Here is a 19,681-nt window from a genome sequence, read left to right as displayed (position 1 = left end):
GGAGTAGGAAGCCATGGGGCAAAGCCATGGGAGCCACAGTGGGCGGCCACCCACATGAGGTGTGAGTGAGGAAGAAATGTTTGTTGTCATTGTGAACCCCTAAGATTTTGGGGTTGTGTGTTATCACAGCCAGACTGCCACATACAGACAGTATTAAGAAGAAGGAGGGTCTCCAAGGAGGGGCCCATGACCTACTGGAGAGGATAAGAGCCAAGTCTTGGAAGCTGAAGTCAAGGAAGGGATTGAAGTAGACAAAACGCATGCAGGCCCATGCAGACACGCACACATACACACAGAACATGAGGAAACCGTCAATACTGTCTGCCCTTCATTTCCATAAGACATCATAGTACTCAGCAGGTCCCTGGAGCTAGCCAGCTCTCCCACAGGGTCTCTTCATCTCCACCCCCAACCCTAGGAGCTCCTCCCTGGCTCCTGGCCTTGATTTCTGGGTTGTTCTCATTGAGACAGCCCAAGAAGCCCTTTGTGTTGGCTTTGGTTTTGTTTGCTTTCACTTGTGCCATCCTGTTGTGGACAAGAAGGAAGCATGCCAACATCAGCCCCTGCCACAGACCAAGGGAAACATTTCCTGGCCTCCGGTTGGATGCGGTTCCCTTCCCGTGGGTCTTCCTTCCAGAGCCAGGTCTGTAAACTTGGGGAGCAAATGCTTTGTTGCGACACTCTGTCTGGCCCAGAAGAGGTTTTTCTCAGAGGGGACTAAAGCGGGAGGGGGCTGAGGCGGCCAGCCCTCTGGTCCCAGCAGTTCTCCCAGTTGGGTGCAGAGGCTCTGGTGGATGCCGCCATCTTGCTTTTGGAAGAGGGGTTGCTCACAGATCTGACCTCATTGGTCCGGGAAAGTTTTCCATTTGGACTGCTTTCCATTCCAGGAGGCAAAGCAAACATCTGGTCCCACAGTTCCCTTTTTCCCTGCCAACTACCCCACTGGGGGATGCTAGACATTTGTTCCATCATTTCTTCATTTTCTTTCCATACCATACCATCTAGCTCAGCTCTGGCTGTTGCTGTCTTTCCTCCCATCCAGGGCGCCACTCACAGTCTCTCTCCCCTCGTGTCTGCTCCTGGCCCTGACGGGAATTTTCCTGTGGCTTTCTGTGGTCTCTGACCCTGTAATTTACCACCCAGAGCTTGCAGGCTCTCCTTGCCCTGAGGACTTTCCGAGCAGATCTTGGTCCAGCTTGGTGGCTCTGGGTGACTGTCACAGAAGGCCTTGGAAAAGCCGCCTCTATGGCCCCAGCAGTGCTCCAGCCCCGCACCCAGCTCATGGCAGCTCACGGCAGCTCTGTGCTCGTGTTTGGTGTTTTGGGGGTGGGGGTGCAAGGACTGGAGGCCCACTCCAGCGCTGCTGGCAGGATGTGTGGGACGGGACCGTGGAGAGTGTCCTCTTGGCTCCTCACTGCTCAGCACAGCAGCCTGTGGTCCCTCAGATGCCACACCATCTTCTCCTGCCCTTGGATCTTCACCACCCTTGCAACTCGGCTTTCTCAGCCACTGCTTCCAAGCCTGCTACTCCAGTCTCTCTCCTCCCCATCTCATTTGCTCCTGCTTGTGCATGATGCATGCTGCTTTGTGGCTTCTGCTTCTGATGACCCCCCGAGGGTCTCAGCTCTGCTGCATTCTGCTGACTGGGGCCATCTCTGGGGCTGCCACCAAAACCCCCAAGAGGATTTGGCTGGGGCAGTTCTTTCTGTCTGGCATCTAGTCCTTGCTGGGCAGAGTTCCACGCCAGGCCACCCCACAGGTCTCTGGCGTCCTCATGACTAGCCTCTATGTGGCTCTTTTGGAGTCAGGTGCCAAGCCTTGTGTCACCTGGCTATTTATGGCCAGACTTGCATGGTCACACGACCCAACAGCATGGCAACTGGTGGGTAAGGAACAGTTGGAGGCTGCTCTATTCAGCATGTAGCGTGGCTGTCGTGGGCACTCGGGGACTCTGCAGCCACCTAACAGCACCCCCCACTGCACCAGGCCTGGTCTACAACTCAAGAGCGCCACTATCTGTCCAACTGCAGACTAGCCACCCAAGGTTTCCCCTCCTGCTGCTCACCACACGCCACCCCTGAAATAGCGTAGTCCCTCCTGTATGTCCCCATTGTCCCCTAGCCAGAGTCCCCCTGCCAACCACCCCCTGCTCAAGGGCCCGCTCAACCGTTCCAACTCCTCCTTGAGGTTTCCCTCCCCCTGCCCTTCCAGGGTGTCTATGGGGCCTACCATAGAGACTGGCCCTTGCGGTGGTTTGTCCTGCACTGTTTTCCAATGGCATCACCACACTGCTCCTCAGTGAGGCTGACGCTTGGCAAGGGCCATTGTGGAGTGTCAGTCGTCACCACCCCGGCACCCCACGAATAGTCCTGCTTTCCTTTTTGGGTCAGCTTCTGCAGACCGACGAAAGATACAGGAGCTCTCCTGGTGGAGCGATCAGACCAGAACCCAAGAAGGCTTCACCAACAACCGCAGTATTTGTGGAATCGGATTATGCCACTGCCTTGCTTGAAACCCTCCAGTGCTTTCTGTTTGCACCAGGAGTCACATGGAGCCCTCTGTGGAGCCTGCAGGTCCTGTGTGACCCAGTCCCCGCTGACATCCTCCACTTTCAAGCCACACCCCCCAGCCCACCCTGCCCCACCACCCTGGCTTTTCAGTTCCTCAAACACACCAGTCTGGCTCCTTGGCTCATCTGTAAGCTCCATATGGCAGGGGCTAGGCTTTTTGACCTCCACGGTGCCTGAAATGATGCACAGCACACGTAGGTGTTCAATAAATGTTTTTCAGTGACTAAGCGAGCAATCTGTGCGTTGATGTGGATGGAGGGAAAACCATTAGGTACATATGAGGAGCAAGGAGGAGGCGGGCCAGGCCAGACTAGAGAGGGCAGTGGTGGGAGACAAGTTGAAGGGGGTTCGAGTCAACTGTGAGGCCATGGGTGCTAGGCCCGAAGTCTGGCCTGCCCCCATCTTCTGTAGCCAGCAGCTGGGAGGTCTCACTGAGGAAGGAGCGTGAATGATTCAGGAGGAAGACTTTGGCAGTCACGGGCAGAACAGATTGAAGCATGAGAAACCTGAAAGTCAAGAGATAGGTAGGGAGCCTTTGGAAATACCCCAGGGCTGGCTGAGGACGCACACAGACTTGGGGGGCAGAGAGCAGGTGGCGTGAGAACGGACGGCTCCGGAGGCCTGGCAGTGGGGGAGGGACTGGCCCGACTTGCTGGTGGAGTGGAGAAGAGCCAAGTCCAGGAAGGTGGGGACTAGGAGTCGCCCCACAGGGGCCACAGCCTGATTTCTAGAAGGGCAAAGGAATGGTAGAGGCAGAAGCAGGGGGCAGGTGATCAGACCAAGAGCACAGGGAGGGTGGCCATGTCGGTGGGGCATGGGCTTTGCCTGAAGTCCAACCGCCCTGGTTCAATTCCCAGCTCTGTGGCTTACTAGCTGGCTGAACTTGGCTAACCCCTCAACATCTCTGCCCCTCCGTTTCCTTATGTGTCCCGCGGGAACAACGATGTCCTAGTTGCAGTGACTCGCTAAGGTAATGCAGGCAGAGAGTGCAGCGTGGGCCCCAATGTCGTGTACTCAGTCCTGGGTTAAATAGTTAAATAGTAACACTCTTTTGTAACTAATATTATGAATACAATAATAATAATGTTAATCCCACAAGCTGGTGTCCCTGGAAGGACTCATGCTTGAAGATGGATGCACAGGAGCTTGGTTGCAGAATGAGGTCCTCAGGAGAGTACGAGCAGGGTGGTGGGAACCCCCTGGCCTGCATCTGGGTTCTCTGGGAGGTTGTTAAGCCCCTCGGCGGGGGCTGAAGCACCGGGGTCCACAAGCCTGCTGATCATGGACTGGACTCAGGTGGGAGGAGCTGGGGGTGGAGACAGGTTCCCATCTGGCATCTCCCCTGCTCCTTGGGAATGCGTCCCACAAAACGCGTGACTGAGGCAGCGGGCCACCGACTCACCCCTGCGTTGCATTTGTCTGACAGCAGTACTTGGAATGGAAGTGCTGTTGTCTTGGACACAGACAAGAGCCAAGAGCAAGCCTGGGCCCTGCTGCTTCTCCACAGTGGGTTCCCGGGCCACTGCTGAACAGCTCTGCACTCCCTTCTGCACATCTAAAAGCACAGAGATGATGCTAGTTGAGTCCTTAGTCTGAAAGTTTGGTAAATGCTAGCTGGTCATTAACATTCAGCAAAAAGCTGTCACATCCCTGATCACGGTTCACCCTCACAATAAAGCCATGGTCCAGGGGAGGCAGTTATGATTAGCCCTGTTTTATAGGGAAGCCCAGAGAGGGTACGTAGCTGGCTGAATTTCACCTAAGCCTGAGTCTTTCCCCTCGAAGCTCATGTTCTGTTCCCTACGTGCAGGGTTTCCAAAGAGCCCCTCTGGCTGGTTAAGATTCTGATTTAGAAGGCATGAGGTGGTTCAAGAAATGATCTTTAACAATCCCCCTGAGACGGCAAAGTGGGGAGCATTTCTAAAGCTCTGAGCCCAGGTTGTTGGACTCAAGTCCCTCGTGAGAAAAGAAACATAACAGGTGGCCCTGGGCAAATAGTGGAAAATTCTTCGAAAGAGAAATCTGCTTCTTCCCAGGCCACAGTGCCAAGCTCCAAGAAAGGAGGTGGAAAGGGGGTGTCCCCAGAGCTGCCCAGGAGCCTGAAGGATGCCCCCTACCCTCGAAAACCCTAGAAAGGCATGGCTTTTCAACAATGGGCAGCTCTGGAACGAGATGACTGGAACCTGAATCCTTTCTCCCCAGCTTGCTAGCCTCATTGCTTTGACAAGTCATTTCACCTCTCTTGCTTCAGTTTTTCCAAACAAAGATCCTACCAAGGAAACAGCCCTTGGTACAGCTCCCGGCACGTAGTGGGCATTTCATTGTCGTGAGCTACTGCTCTGACTATTGCTGTCTAGGACTTCAGCAGCCTCTCCTCCTTTTAGCTGCTACTTCCCCGAAGCTATGGCCAGACCCAGACAGGAAGACAGAGGCACAAGGATGAGGCATCTCCGAGCGCGGAGATGAGGCCGACTCAACAGAGGACCAGGTCAGCTTTGCTCCAAAGCTCTGTAATCCCCACTCAGAGCCTTTCCTTGCATCAGTGTGATTAGGGGCCCATGGCGTGCTAGCCAGGTGCGGTGACAAGCCCCAGCCCTCTGGCTGCCATTGCCCAAAGACACCTTGGAAATGACAGCCACTGTAAAGCTAGCCTTGCTCTCCTGGACATGTGTCGCAGGGGAGGGCCACGGCAGGTGGCACAGACACGCGGTTTCTCAGCCACCCCTCAGAGCTGTGTCTCTTCTTCCCAATGCAAGACAAGTGGGGACTCTCATCAGCGCGGTGGCAAAAGGCAGAGGTCAGGCCAAAGAAGTGGGTGCCCAGAGGAGCTGTCCATTCTTTCTTTGCCTGTCCTGGTGTTACAAAACCTCGGCTAAGGTTCTTAGTGCCGAGAACTGCGTCCTCATCTTGAGCTTTCTCTGTTACCCCCAACCGTGCTCTGCTTGGATGGCTGACCTGGGGAATTTGTTCAGTGCAGAACAAATAGAACTGTATTTTGTACTGGATCATTGGTGACAAGGATGGGTTCTCACTGCCCTCTGGCCCGTGAAACCAAAAGCAAGACCAGGCATCATTCTACGGAAACTTGGAGGCCAGTTCCCTCACCCAGACATACAGACTACAGGCTAGAAGGGTATGGGACCCTCCTTCACTGTGTGGTTGGGAACCCCAAGGCTCAGAAGCCATCCTACCAAGGTCCCCAGCTTGTTTTGTGTGGAATGGACCTCGCTCTTGGATGTTTGCCAGGGCTGTAAGCTTAATGAGGTGGAAGCAGGTTTATCCTGAATTTTAATTATTAAAAAGGATGATTTTAAAGTCACTTTCTAATCTTCGAAGATTGAATTATGCTTAGCGGAGTTTGGGGGTTGCCAGGTGCTCTGTATAAAGCTGCCATCCTCAAACATTAATGTGTATAAAACCAGCCAAACAACTTTAGGTGTGGTCCTTGGCCATTCGGGTCAGAACTATCAGGGGTACTTGTCAAAAATCAAAGACCCCCCTGGGACGCCTGGGTGGCTCAGCTGGTTAAGCATCTGCCTTCAGCTCAGGTCATGATCTCAGGGTCCTGGGATCGGGTCCCGCATCGAGCTCCTTGCTCAGCGGGAAGCCTGCTTCTCCCTCTGCCTGACACTCTCCCTGCTTGTGCTCTCCACTCTCTCTCTCTCTGACAAATAAATAAATAAAATCGTTAAAAAAAAAATCAAAGACCCCCGCCTCTCAGTGAGCCCAAATCTTTGACCACACAGACTATCCTGTTTATATAATGGGTGGATACTAGTTCTTGGAATACCACTTGAATAACCGGACGTGTAGGATCTGAGAGCCCTTGCGGTGTTTGCGTGAGGTGCCCAGCACAGTTGTGATGTCAGTGTGGAAACACACTCCCTGCTGACAGGGGATCTGTTTGGGGCCAGGGGGGTGGCTGTGTAACAATGGAGCACTGAGGGCTTCCAGGCAGAGGGCCTGTCCAGTTGCCAGAGAAAAGAGGAGCGTGTGAGTGTGCTGGGGTGGGGGCGTGCTAGGGTTGACTTGCTCATCAGTGAAGATTCTGAATGGAACATCCTAAGCTGGTATTTCTTTGGAACATTAGAATTAACATTCATTCCTGTAAAAAGTGCCCCTTGACAAGTACAGTTCTGCAAGTGAGCTTCTGGTTAGACTCTGTCACCCATGCCTACCTTCCCATGCACTGAGAGCAGCACCTCCCATCATTTATTCTGCTCAATGCCCCGACGAGGTGGATATTAATCTGTTTCCATTTCTCAGAAGAGGAAACTGAGGCACATAGAGATTAAACAGCTTGCCAGAGGCAATACCATCAGCAAGTGGCAGAGCAGGGCCACAAACCCAAGCCTGCCTGACACTAAAATCTTCCTCTTAACACCAGGTTTCTTTAGGTGTGGTCCATTTGTGTCAGAACTATCTGGGACACTTGTCAAAATCAAAGGCCCCTAGAATGGAAGGCTCTGGGGTCGGGACATAGGAACGTATCACAAGTACCCCCACGGGGTTCCAACGATCTTGAAGTTTGAAGAAGAAAGTCCTACCCAAAGCAACAAACAATGCCCACGGATGGGAAGCCCTCTCTTGGTACTTCAGGTCAGGACCCCAGGGCAGGGCTCCCATCCCAGGAGTTCAGCTGTCTCCAGTGTGATTGGCACACCTCTTCCCCAGGTAACTGACACCCAGGACTGATGGGACCCTGTGATGAGATCCTCCCCCTCCTTATAGGGGGCCATCCTGAACCCCTGGTAGGTGCTCTGGGCTGACTCAGCACCATGGCCAGAGCATTTCCTGGCCTGCTGTTACAGCGGCTCACTCACTTTCTACTGTGACTTTCAGTTATCCATGCTGTCACAGCCCCCACCAGCAAGATCGAAGGAGCGGTCTCACTTTGCCCAGCTGGATGCGAGCTAGACGGCTCCAAAACAGGCCTCTAAATGCCATAGCCATAGTAGGAAGTTTTCTTCCTACTATGTAGGAAGCCTACTCCCTGGGTGCTGGGTCATGACAGGCACCTTGCCCTCTGCTTTAGTTAATTTGTACAGATTGGGGCCCACGTGGTTACAAAACCTTCTCTGTACAGTCTGCAAGCTCTAGGCCTGTGATTAGTTGAGGCTCTTTCATACAAAAACAAGCCCTTTGGGAGACAGGCTATCACAGCTCCCAGGCTCTAATAGCACAATAATACCTTTGCTTGGGGATGGCACCAGCCCGATGGGGAAGGATCTTTGGCCTGGGATGGATGGGCCCAAAACAAGACAATGAGAAAAGAGGGAGGAAAATGCCCACACCTGTATACGGCTGTGTCACATTGCTGCTTGTAGATAAGCCCACTGTCCCTGTAGTGGATGGCCCCCCTCTGCTGTTCCTGGAGCACCTGTACCCTGTGATTGCACCCAAGGGACCGCAGCTGAGCACATCTGGCCCCAGGAGGCCAACCTCGCAGCCACCAGAGAGAAAACGCATGCCCACATAGAGTTGCTGCTGCCCCTCAGACTTCTTCTCTGGGAGTTTACATTTTAGATAGCAAAGGAGTTGGGGATTTGTGGTAGAAGAAGACTCTAGAAAAAAAAAAAAGCAAAGTCTTATTAATTATCAGAGATCAGTAATATGTGCTAAGAGGACAGGGAGAAAAGTGAGCCCCTGGAACATTTTAGTTCCCCAACCAGGTGCCGAGCACTGAGGTTAGCTTTCCCCTGTCTGGGCTCCCTGGGAGCTTCTTGTCTCCTCAGTATCCCAGCAACATTCAAACAAGCCTTGTTATCTGCAGCCTAAGGAGAGAGTTTCTTTTGCTGCCACCTCAGGGGAAACTCTTTCCCACCACTCACTGCAGTGATGGCCCGTGGCCTGGGGCTCCAGAAAAAGGAAGAAAATGAGTATCGACAAGGCACCATGGTATGACAGGGACTTTCTGACATCAAGTGGGTTGTTTTACATAATTTTTATGGTCTCTGAGAGAGACAGGAGGGTGACCCTATTTAAGGATGAGCATCCTGAGGGCCCGAGGGCAGGATGACAGTATTATAGACTCTCAAGCTCCGTGTTCATGGCCCTGCTTTTCCTGTGCTGTATACGTGATGATCAGCATGAACTGGCCCTGTGTTTCTCTGCTTCAGTTTCTATACTGAAAACAAAAACAACAACAAAAAATCAAAACCGACATGGATGTCCTCCCTGAGGGCCCCGGAGACAGACAGCCCCTGCAATGCTTCTGGGGAGACAGTGTGTGAGTGAGCTCTGAGCACATGAGGCTGGAGTCCCTCTAGAGCATCCCCTGCTTTGTCGGAAGAGCACACAGAGTCCCAGGGATGTGAAGTCTCTCAGACTGTCTCTAGCTAACATTTTTTGAAAACATCCTGTTTGCCTACACATTCATGAGTATACATGAATTAGCTCATTTAATCCTCACAACACCCAGATGAGAGAGGTTGTCTTTTTATCACCTTCTTTTTTTTTTTAAGATTTTATTTATTGATTTGTCAGAGAGAGAGAGAGAGCACAAGCAGGGGGGAGTGGCAGGCAGAGGGAGAAGCCCCATCCCAGGACCCTGGGATCATGAACTGAGCTGAAGGCAGACACTTAACCAACTGAGCTACTCAGGTGTCCCTATCACCATTTTATTGTCTTGAGATAAGGACACTGAGGTTTAGCGAGGTCAGATAAAGCTCCAGAGAAACAGGCTGAGCTGGGACTTGAACCCAGTCCATCTGATCAGGAAGCCCCTCCTTCCAACCACCAGGTGAATCATGCCCTTCCCGCTGCTGCATTTGTCCTGCTACAGAGACCTGGTGCTCAAATTGGCTTAACTTGAGTGTTATGATGCATGTGGTGCTGCCCTCCCAGGCCTCTGTTTTCCTTGACACTTGAGAAACTTTGATTGTTGAGACTAACATTTCTGATGCTTAGTCACTACACGATAAAACAGGGAAAGGAGCGTTATTTGTAAAGAAAAACAAAACTAGTGTAGGAAGTGCCGATGTGTAAGGTAAAACAGGGGGACTGTGGGGCCATGAAGATGTCATTTGGAAGGTCGGCTTGAGTGAGGGTGATGTGAAATCAAAATTGTCCTTAAATTGTCAGACTTGGCGCTTTTTGTTTGGTTAACAGGACAGCTCTTTTCTCTGTCAGACAGTATTTGAAATGTAAAAAAAAAGTTATTTAATTATATCAGATGCTGTTGGTTGCTAAGTATCAGAAAATACAGTTAAATTAGCTAAAGCACAGGGAATTGTGGGTTCCTGATGAGGAAAGTTCAGTGGCAATGTGGCTTTCTGACCTGATTGTCTTGAGTTGTTGGTCCCGCCCTTGCTGGTGTGTGGGTCTTATGACACGTTGGCTTCTCTCAAGTCAGCAAAACAATGGCACCCATTCTGGGACTCACATCTACACCCCATCCTGCCCGGACAGAGATGACCATTCACCACTTCCCTTTCTCCAACCACTGAGGCAACTTCCCATCCCTAAATGATCCCAGGGCAAGGGGATAGAAGTACCCTGATGGCTTGGGCCCATCGTTGGGACACTGGGGGCATCCACCTCAACTCTGCCCAAGCATCATGGCAATTCCCCAGTTAGGGAAGGAGAAATGGATACTGGGCACAAGCCTAGAATTCCCACTACAGACATTTCCTATTTTCGTTCCACTTTTTAAAAAATTTATTAGTTTCTTAATTAAAGTATAGTTGACACACATGTTACATTAGTTTCAGGTGTACAACATAGTGACTTGACAAGTCTATACATGACGCTGTGCTCACCACAAGTGTAGCTCCCATCTGTCACCACACAGTGCTATTACAGTACCATTGACTATATTCCCTGTGCTGTAACTTTTATCCCCGTGACTTATTCACTCCATAACTGGAAGTCTGTGCCTCCCACTCCCCTTCACCCATTTTGCCCAACCCCCAACTCCCTCTCCTCTGGCAACCATTATATTGTTCTCTGTATTTATGGCTCTGTTTCTCCCTTTTGTTTACTCACTTGTTTTTTAGATTTCACTTATAAGTGAAATCATATGATATTGGTCTCTGTCTGACTTCTTTCACTTAGCATAATACCCTCTAAGTCCAACCATGTTGTCACAAATGGCAAGATCTCATCCTTTTTTATGGCTGAATAATTTTTTTCACTTTTAAGTAAGGAATATCAATTATTTTATACCATCCCTGGTGTTAGGTTTTAGTCTTTCCCCGTGATTGGCTAAACTTCATTTGCTACAATTCCCTATGTCCATTAATTAAAAAGCAACTACTATTACTTTCTCCCCATTTCATAGACTGAGAAAACTAGGGCATATTGCAATCATGTTATAAACCTTGACAGATAATTAAAATTATACTATTCTACTGAAAATTGCAAAGCCTCAAACGTCTGCTCCCTTCTCACAAACAACTACTACTAGGGCCATCTTTAAACTGGGTACTCACAAATCCCCTGGAGAATTTTAAGCCCTGATCTGGAGTGGACTTGGCCCAGCGGTTCTGGATAAGATGAACAGGGTCACCCTGGCCACAGGCAGGCCCATGAGGAGACCAGGGACAGGGAAGCCCACAGCCTACCTGAAGCCATCTTCTGCAAAGCCAAGAAAATGGGCCTGATTATTACTCTGGGTTCCTTTGGAGTCTATCATTCTCTAGTGCAGAATCTGCCTTACACGGTCCTGTGATTTAGGCAAGGAAACTAGTGGTAATAAATTTGATCCAGTAATCCAATGGGATCCCTTCCTCTGACCACTTCTTCTCCCAGGACAAGAGTAATGCAGTGGTCCTCAGACTTTTTGGTCTCAAGACCCTTTTATATGACCCCTTAGGATTCCCTTGAGAACACCAAAGAACTTCTGTTTATGTGAGTTATTTCTGTGGGTATTTATTATATTAGAAATTCAAACTGAGGACGTTTCAAAACACAGGAACATAGAGCATACATTCCATTAGCCTCAGACTGATGTCATGACTGTCTTGCAGCCTCTGGAAACTCCAGTGTCACTTTGGAGGGAATGAAAATTCAAAAGGCAGACAGCACCTTAGAATAACATTAAAGTAGTTTGATCCTGGACTTACTGTAGTAGCACATAGATTTTGAGAAAACAGGCCTTTGGATCAGACTGTCTGGGTTCAAATTCTAGCTTCACTATTTCAACTTCTCATGCCTCAGTTTTTTCAGCTATAAAATGGGGACAAGAATACAATTTCCCTCATGCGGCTGTTGGAAGATTTAATAATATAAGTACCTGCAAGGCACTTAGAACAGCACCAGGATGTAGTAAATACATTATAATAATAAATAATAGTAATACTATTATTAATAGATATCAATTACTATTGGCCTAAAAAAGGAGCTTATAAGTCGCTAGCGTAAGTGCAGAACTTCCTCCTGGGGCTTGCCTCTCTGCCTGACTCATGGGTGCTGGTGTTGTGCCCCTCAGCCCCTATGAGGCTGTGAGCTCCTGGCAGCCACTCCTCCAACTCCCCCACGGTGCCCAGCACTCTGTCTTGTATCAGGGAAGAGGCCATATTGACCGAATAACTGTAGAGCTGACTGTCTCAAATGAGCAAGTAGAGAAGTCAGAGCTAGGAGCCAGGGCTCCTAACTCACTGTGTTGAGGGCAACACCACAAAATAACAGCTCACCCACTCGCTGTGGTCAAGGAGAGAATTAACTCAGAACACTGCATCTTCTAGATCTGGAATTCTAGAAATTGAAAACCAACCGTTGTATTCATAAATGCACACAGAAAAGCATGTTGGACAGCCTCCATTTGCCCATCCAGACTCTCTCTCCTCCCTTCCAACTCCCCGCTCTGTGTCTCGGGAAGGCTGACTTTGAGGGACTGTACAGATCTGCCTTCAGCTTGAGCTTGGCTCCGGGGAGACACAGGCAGGAGATCAGAGGGCACGGGGAACAACCAGCCAGGTGTTTTCCCTCTGGCTCCCTCCCTGCTGGCAGCAGATCATTGTTCATCAAGAGGCCACGGCTCCTATCAGGTAGCCCTCCCCTAGCTGCCTGAATACATGTGTGTGAGAGTGTGTACAAGCACACACACACTAGTGTGGATGGGTAAACACCAAGTGTTAACAGGATTCGTGCTGTGTGGTCAGTAATGATTTATCTCTTCCTTCTGCTTTTCTAGATTTTCCGATTTTTATAAAATATGTATTGTTTCTGTTTAAAAATAATTGTAAGAAATAAAGGATCACAGATTTGTGAAATCCAGTTGTTTCTACCTAAGAGGGTTTGGGCTCAGGGGAGACTATAGAAGCGCTCGGATCCAGATCCTTTGGGGGATAGATCTGGGCCCTGATCCACTTTGGTTGAAGGAAACCAAAGACACTGGTCTTTACTGCCTAGATCAGATGTCATGAGGATTAATGAGATAAACATGTCGGCAGCTTGGAATTCTTAATGTGATTAAAAAGAAAATAAGAGGCCCATTATCATTCCTTGGCTTTGAGGTGACCCTTCGACCTTGGCTGCCTCAGTCTTGCTGCCATCCTGACTGCTAGGGCTATGCCAGGTGCACAGTGGAAGCAAGAGGACAAGTCGACCATGGGATGGGAGCATGGCTCAGCCTGGTGGCCTTCAAGCTTCAGCATGCATAGAATCATCTGAGGATGTACTAAGTGCAGATTCCAAGGCGTCTACCCAATAGGGCCAAGACGGGCCCCAGGAATCCCATCTCAAAGAAGCTGGCCCTCCTCCACTCCCACACACACACACATTATGACGAATGGAAGTGCCTCGGCCACTAAGTTTTAGGTACAAGTCCTGCCTCCTTTGGGCTCTCATCCTGAAGACTCAGTGAGCAGAGAAAGGGAGGAGATCGAGGAGGGCGGGGAGAGCTGGGTGGCTCAGAGGGGCAGTCAGCAGAGGCCCAAACCACCCTGGTCATCACCAGGAGGAAACCCACAAGCGGAACATTGAATCCGCTTGGGCGATTAGTGCTCCGGAAACCACGGGGACCCACTGGAGCCTTTGACTGATGCTGTGTTCTTTTCCATTTCTTCTCTGATTACATTGATCCTGTACTTTTGCTGATGTTGTGACAGTCTAATTATAGACTTCTAGGCTGCTGAGCAAACAGTCGTCCCCTCTCGGTAAATCCGCCTGTTACACAAGCCCCAGCTCTGGGACACTGTCATTATATGCAGCCAACCCCATGACGTGCTGGGCAGTGCCGCCACACACCCGTTACCTCCTTCATGTCACTGCTGGAGCCATAGGTGCTGCAAGTAAGGTAGGCCAGGTCCTTTTTTTTCCACAGGTAAACTGAGGCGCAGAGTTGTGGCTAATGCATCACAGAGCCAGGAATGAAAACTGAGATATGGTGGGGAGTGGAGGTGGGGATGGATGTTATCCAAGGCCTCTTTCTTTCTTTTTTTTCTTTTCCTTTCATTTTTCTACCAAACATCCCACTCAGGGCCTAGTCTAAGAATTTTGAAGAGGAAAAATGTCATCTGGCCAAGAGCAGAGAATACTGGCAGGGTAGCGTGAACTGGATGGCCTCCATCCTTGAAGATTCTCAAGAATCCACTTCCTGGTCCTCCAACTTGTAGGCTTCAGAAACTTGTCTGAGTCCCAGAGCTACATGGATCAAAGCATGATGATTCATTCAAGCCATGCTCACAAGAGATGGATGTAAAGGCTGCAAGGAAGAGGTACAAGTTCTGGTCAACCAGCATCTGAACATCCTTCCTCTGTTTGGAGAATCCTCTACGTTAAGAGGTAGAGCCCACTCTCCAGGATGAAAGCTGTAAAGATCACATAATCTGTTTCTGAGCCATCTTTGCAACCAGGGCTTGGACACATGATCTGGGCTCTGCCAATCACATGCTCCCTCCCAGATTATGACCCAGAAGCTTGTGGTGGGAAGAAGCAGAGACACAAAGACTCCAGTTATCAATGGGTGATGGCCATGGTGGTGGTGGCCATTACGTCCAGTTTCCAGAGACAGTAGTGGCCTAATGATAACTATGAAGTTATCATTAACTTCATGGCATCTTCCCTGGACCAGTTCTGCAATATGATCTTGGAGCCATGTTCCTGGTAGCAGAGCCAAACGGTGAAGCTCTTCAGCCAGCCTGCTGATGCTGTGGGCTCCCCAATGTTTTAAGTAAATTCCGTCTTGCTTAAATCTTCCAGAGTCATTTTCAAATGCTTGCAACTGAAAGTCCAGGCTGATGTGAGGACTGGGAGACCAATGTCTGAACATTGGGAACCACGGCTGGCAGGCGAGTTAACCATTCCTAGCAGGTGGGCATCCTCTTCCTCTGGCAAACTATGTGGGAATGATGGGAGTCTCTTCCCCAACAGGCATGCACTCCAGTGCTGGAAGTTTCAGGAATTACAACAGCTGGTGAGAGAGACATCTGGGATCTAAATGTAAGTCAGCTTCAGAGTGGACTTGGTTGGTCAGGAGATATGAAATGATCAGCTAACAATTTACATTTTCATGGAATCCCTTTTCCCTGAAGGAGGATTTGAAAACGTTAATCCTCAGATAAGAAATCTGGGGCCCCAGAAGTGAAGGGAACCACGACAAGGTGTTGGGAATTTCCCCTCCTCTGTTCTCATCCAACTTGCTTGCCAAGCCATCCTGACGGTAAAGTGAGAAAGGGCCTATGGTTGGCAGAGAGAAGTATTGTAAAAAGGCAAATGTTTTCACATGCATTCACTCCCTCATTTGATTGGGGCGCATCTCCACAAAGCAGAGAGGCTAATTGCTCTTTCCTTTTTTGGATTTGGAAGCTAAGACTCAGAGAGTTTGAGCTATCTGACAGGGATACGAGCCATCTGACTAAACCCTACATCTTTCCCCAGTGACACCGTCAAGGAGGTGGGCAGGAAGGGTGTCTAGAGACACTAGCTCAGAGAGCTAAAGTTAGCACTACTCATATTTGGCATCTTCCTTCCTCTGGCAGAGCCACCATCACTCTATCCCCCTTTCTGGGCCCCTATCTTACTCTTTTCATGCTGCCTCAGTTTCCCAGGGCCTCCACAGCCATGTTATACTTGAGCCTGCTATAAGATCACTGCCCAAAGATGCAGCCAGCTCCCTCCTCCCTACCCCATCAGATCTGACTAGTCTCAGGTCCATTCCTCCTGTGCTTTGTTCTAAATAAAATTTACACCTTCTTACTCCAAACTTCGTTCTCTTTCTGCAACACCCCAAAAAAATATTGGCCTGAGGGAGCTCGAGAAGAGATAGAGATTCACTAGTAAGAGTTCTAGGTGGGAAGTGGAGAGCCAAGTCATGCCTTGGCCTCACCAGAGACTTGCTAGGGTGTAGACAATGCCGCTGTGGTGGTTTTAAAATGGGTGCACAGTGCTGTGGTGCTCCTTTGTTTCTTGATCTACATGCTAGTGACACAGGTGTGTTGTTTGTGAAAGTTCATTGAACTGTGCTTTTATGATTTGTGCACTTCTCTATATGTCCATATACACAATCAAAACTTTACTTAAAAATCATTTTTTTTTAAAGATCTACTTATTTGACAGAGAGAGAGCGAGCCAGAGAGCACATGTTGAGGGTAAACGGCAGAGGGAGAGGGAGAAGCAGGCTCCCTGCTGAGCAGGGAGCCCGATGTGGGACTCGATCCCAGGACCCTGGGATCATGACCTGAGCCGAACGCAGACACTTAACTGACTGAGCCACCCAGGTGCCCCTAAAAATCAATTTAAGAAAGATACTTAGATGAGGGTAGTTTAATAAACATTTGTCATGATAATCCACCTTGAGATAAGGTACTACAAAAACTCAAGACTTAAGAAACTAATAAATGAGGATATCTGGGCACTAAATAGAAGTGTTTTTTTTTTCCCTTTACAAAAATAATTGATGATAGAATGTCTTTGCTTCCCTAAGTCTTTAAAATAAGATTCTATTGAGACATAAAACATTTTCAAAGTCATGACCACAAGTGAGGCACACATGCATTTTAAAAACGACTTCCTCCCTCTGCTCTTCTTTCCTTAGCTTTTGTAGGTATAGATAAGTGAACCACTCAGAATGTAAAGGTCTTTAAACCATTTTGATTGGATGTGTACTGGCAGGAGCTGGAATTTGGCAAGGAGGCTCCAGTAATCTTGGAAAGTTTCAATATCTGGTTCTGTGTCCAATGGGTAATGACACCCCGAAACTCCTTCCAGCTCTAGGATGCCACAGTTTCATGAGGTAGAAAGAACACTGTGTCTTTTATAAAACAAAACAGACAAACAAAATCAGAAACAAAATTCTAGAAAAGTCAAGTAATGCCTCGGGAATAAAAAGAGGACCAAGGAAAAATATATACATATATATGAATAATTCATTTCTTTTCTGGCTCTTGGTTCTCCCCCCTCCTTAATGATCAAAGTTACCTACTGGTCAGGAAGCTGAGCAAAATTTTACCTCCACAAAGGTAGAACCAAACCATGCCAGATCAAATTCTAGGTAAGAATTTCTGAACCATGTTCTACCCTGAGGCTACTTGTGCTAATGGTATCCACCAGGTGCTGAAAAAATAGAAATGGTCCAAGAGTCAATGTAATATAAAATTTTGCATTAAATTTATTGTGATCATGTGTCCTGGGTTTTTCTGACATTCTGGATTCTAAGTGGTTGCTTTGTTCTCTTAAATGAATTTTCATTCAACAAACATTCATTCATTCATCCACTCATTGATTCAACAAAACTGCTTGCCATTGGTGCTGAGCTAATTGGATATCCAAATGGAAAAAAAAAAAAATCTTGACCCCAAACTGCACAAAAAGTGAATCTGAGATGAATCATAGACCTAACTATGAAGGCAGCAACCAAGTTCCTAGAAGAAAACAAAGGCGATGATCCCTATGGCCTTACACCAGGCAACAATTTCTTAAACAGGACATAAGAAAGCCCCAGTCCTAAAAGATGAGATTAATAAATTAGACTTCTTTACACTTAAGAATTTCTGTTCATCAAAAGATAACATTCAGAGAATGAAAAGAAAGTCACAGACTGGGGGGAGATTTTTGTAATACATGTATTGGGCAAAGGACTTATACCCAGAATATGTAAGGAACTCTTATAGATCACTAAGATAGACAACTCTCTGCAAATGGGCAAAAGACTTGAACAGACACTTCACTAAAAGGGTATCAAATGGCCAATAGCATATAAAAAATTCCTCAACAGCACTACTCATCAGATAAATGTAAATTTATATCATAATGAAATACACACCCACTTTTTTAAATTAAAAAGACCGCTAATACCAATATTGGCAAGAATGTGGAGCAACTGGAAATCTTGTATCACTGGTTGGTATACAAATTATTATTGTCTAATAATGTATGAATATAATTGTATACAAATTATTATTATTATTTGGCAGTATATTTAAAGCTTAATATGTATATATTCTGTGATCCTGCAATTCCAATCCTGAGTATAAATCCAACATAAAAGAGATGTCTATGTAGGCCTGAGGGTACAGAGGTTCAGTTATGCCCTATGAATAAGTTCATGTAGAGCATGGGGCCTATAATTAATAATCCTGTATTATATACCTGAAATTTGCAAAGAGAGTTGATCTTAAGCATTTGCACTACACATACACAGTGTCTATGTGATGTAATGGCTACGTTAATTAGGTTGGTTGTGGTAATCATTTCACAATGTGTATCAAAACATCATGTATTACACCTTAAATATACACCAACTACATCTCTAGAAAGAAAGCTAGAAAAAGGAGCTAGTTTGTAGCAGCTTAATTCAGGATAGACAAAAACTTGATGCAACTCAAACATCCACTAGTAGAATGAGTATATAAATTGTTGAACACTTACATAATTAAATAATATACAACAATGGAAAAGAATGAACCATTGTTACATGCAACAGGATGAATATTTAGGCACACTGTTAAATGAAAGAAGCCAGACACAAAAATGCACATACATGTAATTCATCCACATCAAGTTCAAACCCTGAAAAACTAATCTTTGGCAACAGAGGTCAGAATAGTGTTTACCCTTGGGAGACACTGAATGGGAAGGGGTATGAAGAAGCTGGAGATGTTCTACATCTTGAGCTGGTTGGCAGCCACATGGGTGTATACATCGTAGAAATTCATCATTGTGTACACATCAGCTTTGTGCATTATACTGAATTTATACCTCAAAAAGTGAGAAAAAATCAGACCATATATCCTGATTTTATGTTCAACAATAGAGTCACTGTGACTTTGCCTACAAGCAGGCATACTGAAATCCTATCTCATCCACCTTCCAGGAGACCTCTCCCTCCCCCAGAGAGCTCTTGAGATCTTGGCAGACACTGATACTTCAGGCACTGATGGAAGGGGAGGGATAGGGAAATAGTGCATCTGGGAAGTAACCTTTTTCTCTACCACCCAGTAGAAGATCAGTACAAGCTCAATAAATGTTCGATAAATAACAAGAGCTAGTATTTGATATAAACAACACTTGCCACACATTTTGCATCAGACTCTGCACTATTAGCTTTCCACGTTCCTATTTAGTACTTATACAAGCCTAGAAAGGTGCTCTATTTTTAGTCTCGTCATACAGGTGAGGAAAGAGATTTATGGAGGGTTAAGTTAGTTGCCCAAGGCCTTACAGATAGGTGGTGAGTGGAGATCCCAACCCAGATTGATCTGAGTTTAGAACCTGGACTCTAGGCTGCTTGCTATGGAACGAGTGGATGGTGTCCAAGCCCCGCTTGCACGTTACATAACATACACGACACTTCGAGCAGGGCCGAAGCTGTCGCGGTTGCCCGTCTTGGCGACGGGGACTCCTCGAGACCCGCAGTCCCACTAACCTCACACAGGTGGTAACTGCGGGCAGAGAACCAACTGCGCCGGCCTTTTCCCCGATGGCCTCCAGGCAATTTGCTTGGGGAAAGAGGAAGGCTCCCTTGGCTCAGAAACCGTAAGTTTTTTTCCGACTTTGAAACACACGCCGGAGGTAGGCGTAGGGGTTTCATTCCCCACTCCTGGAGAGAGAGAACCAACGCGAAAATCCCCAGAGAAGCAAGAGAAAAAGACAGGCCTGCGAGGGAGGGGGACAGAGATGGGAAGAGCTTAGGAGGAAGAGTTATATGATGGCAATGGCAGAAAAGAGCC

The sequence above is a fragment of the Callorhinus ursinus genome, unplaced genomic scaffold (genome assembly GCF_003265705.2).
Source record: "Callorhinus ursinus isolate GAN/ISIS: 27379988/994484 unplaced genomic scaffold, GSC_fseal_2.0 scaffold9, whole genome shotgun sequence".
NCBI classification, from domain to species: Eukaryota; Metazoa; Chordata; class Mammalia; order Carnivora; family Otariidae; genus Callorhinus; species Callorhinus ursinus.
Note: the sequence above shows the minus strand (reverse complement) of the source record.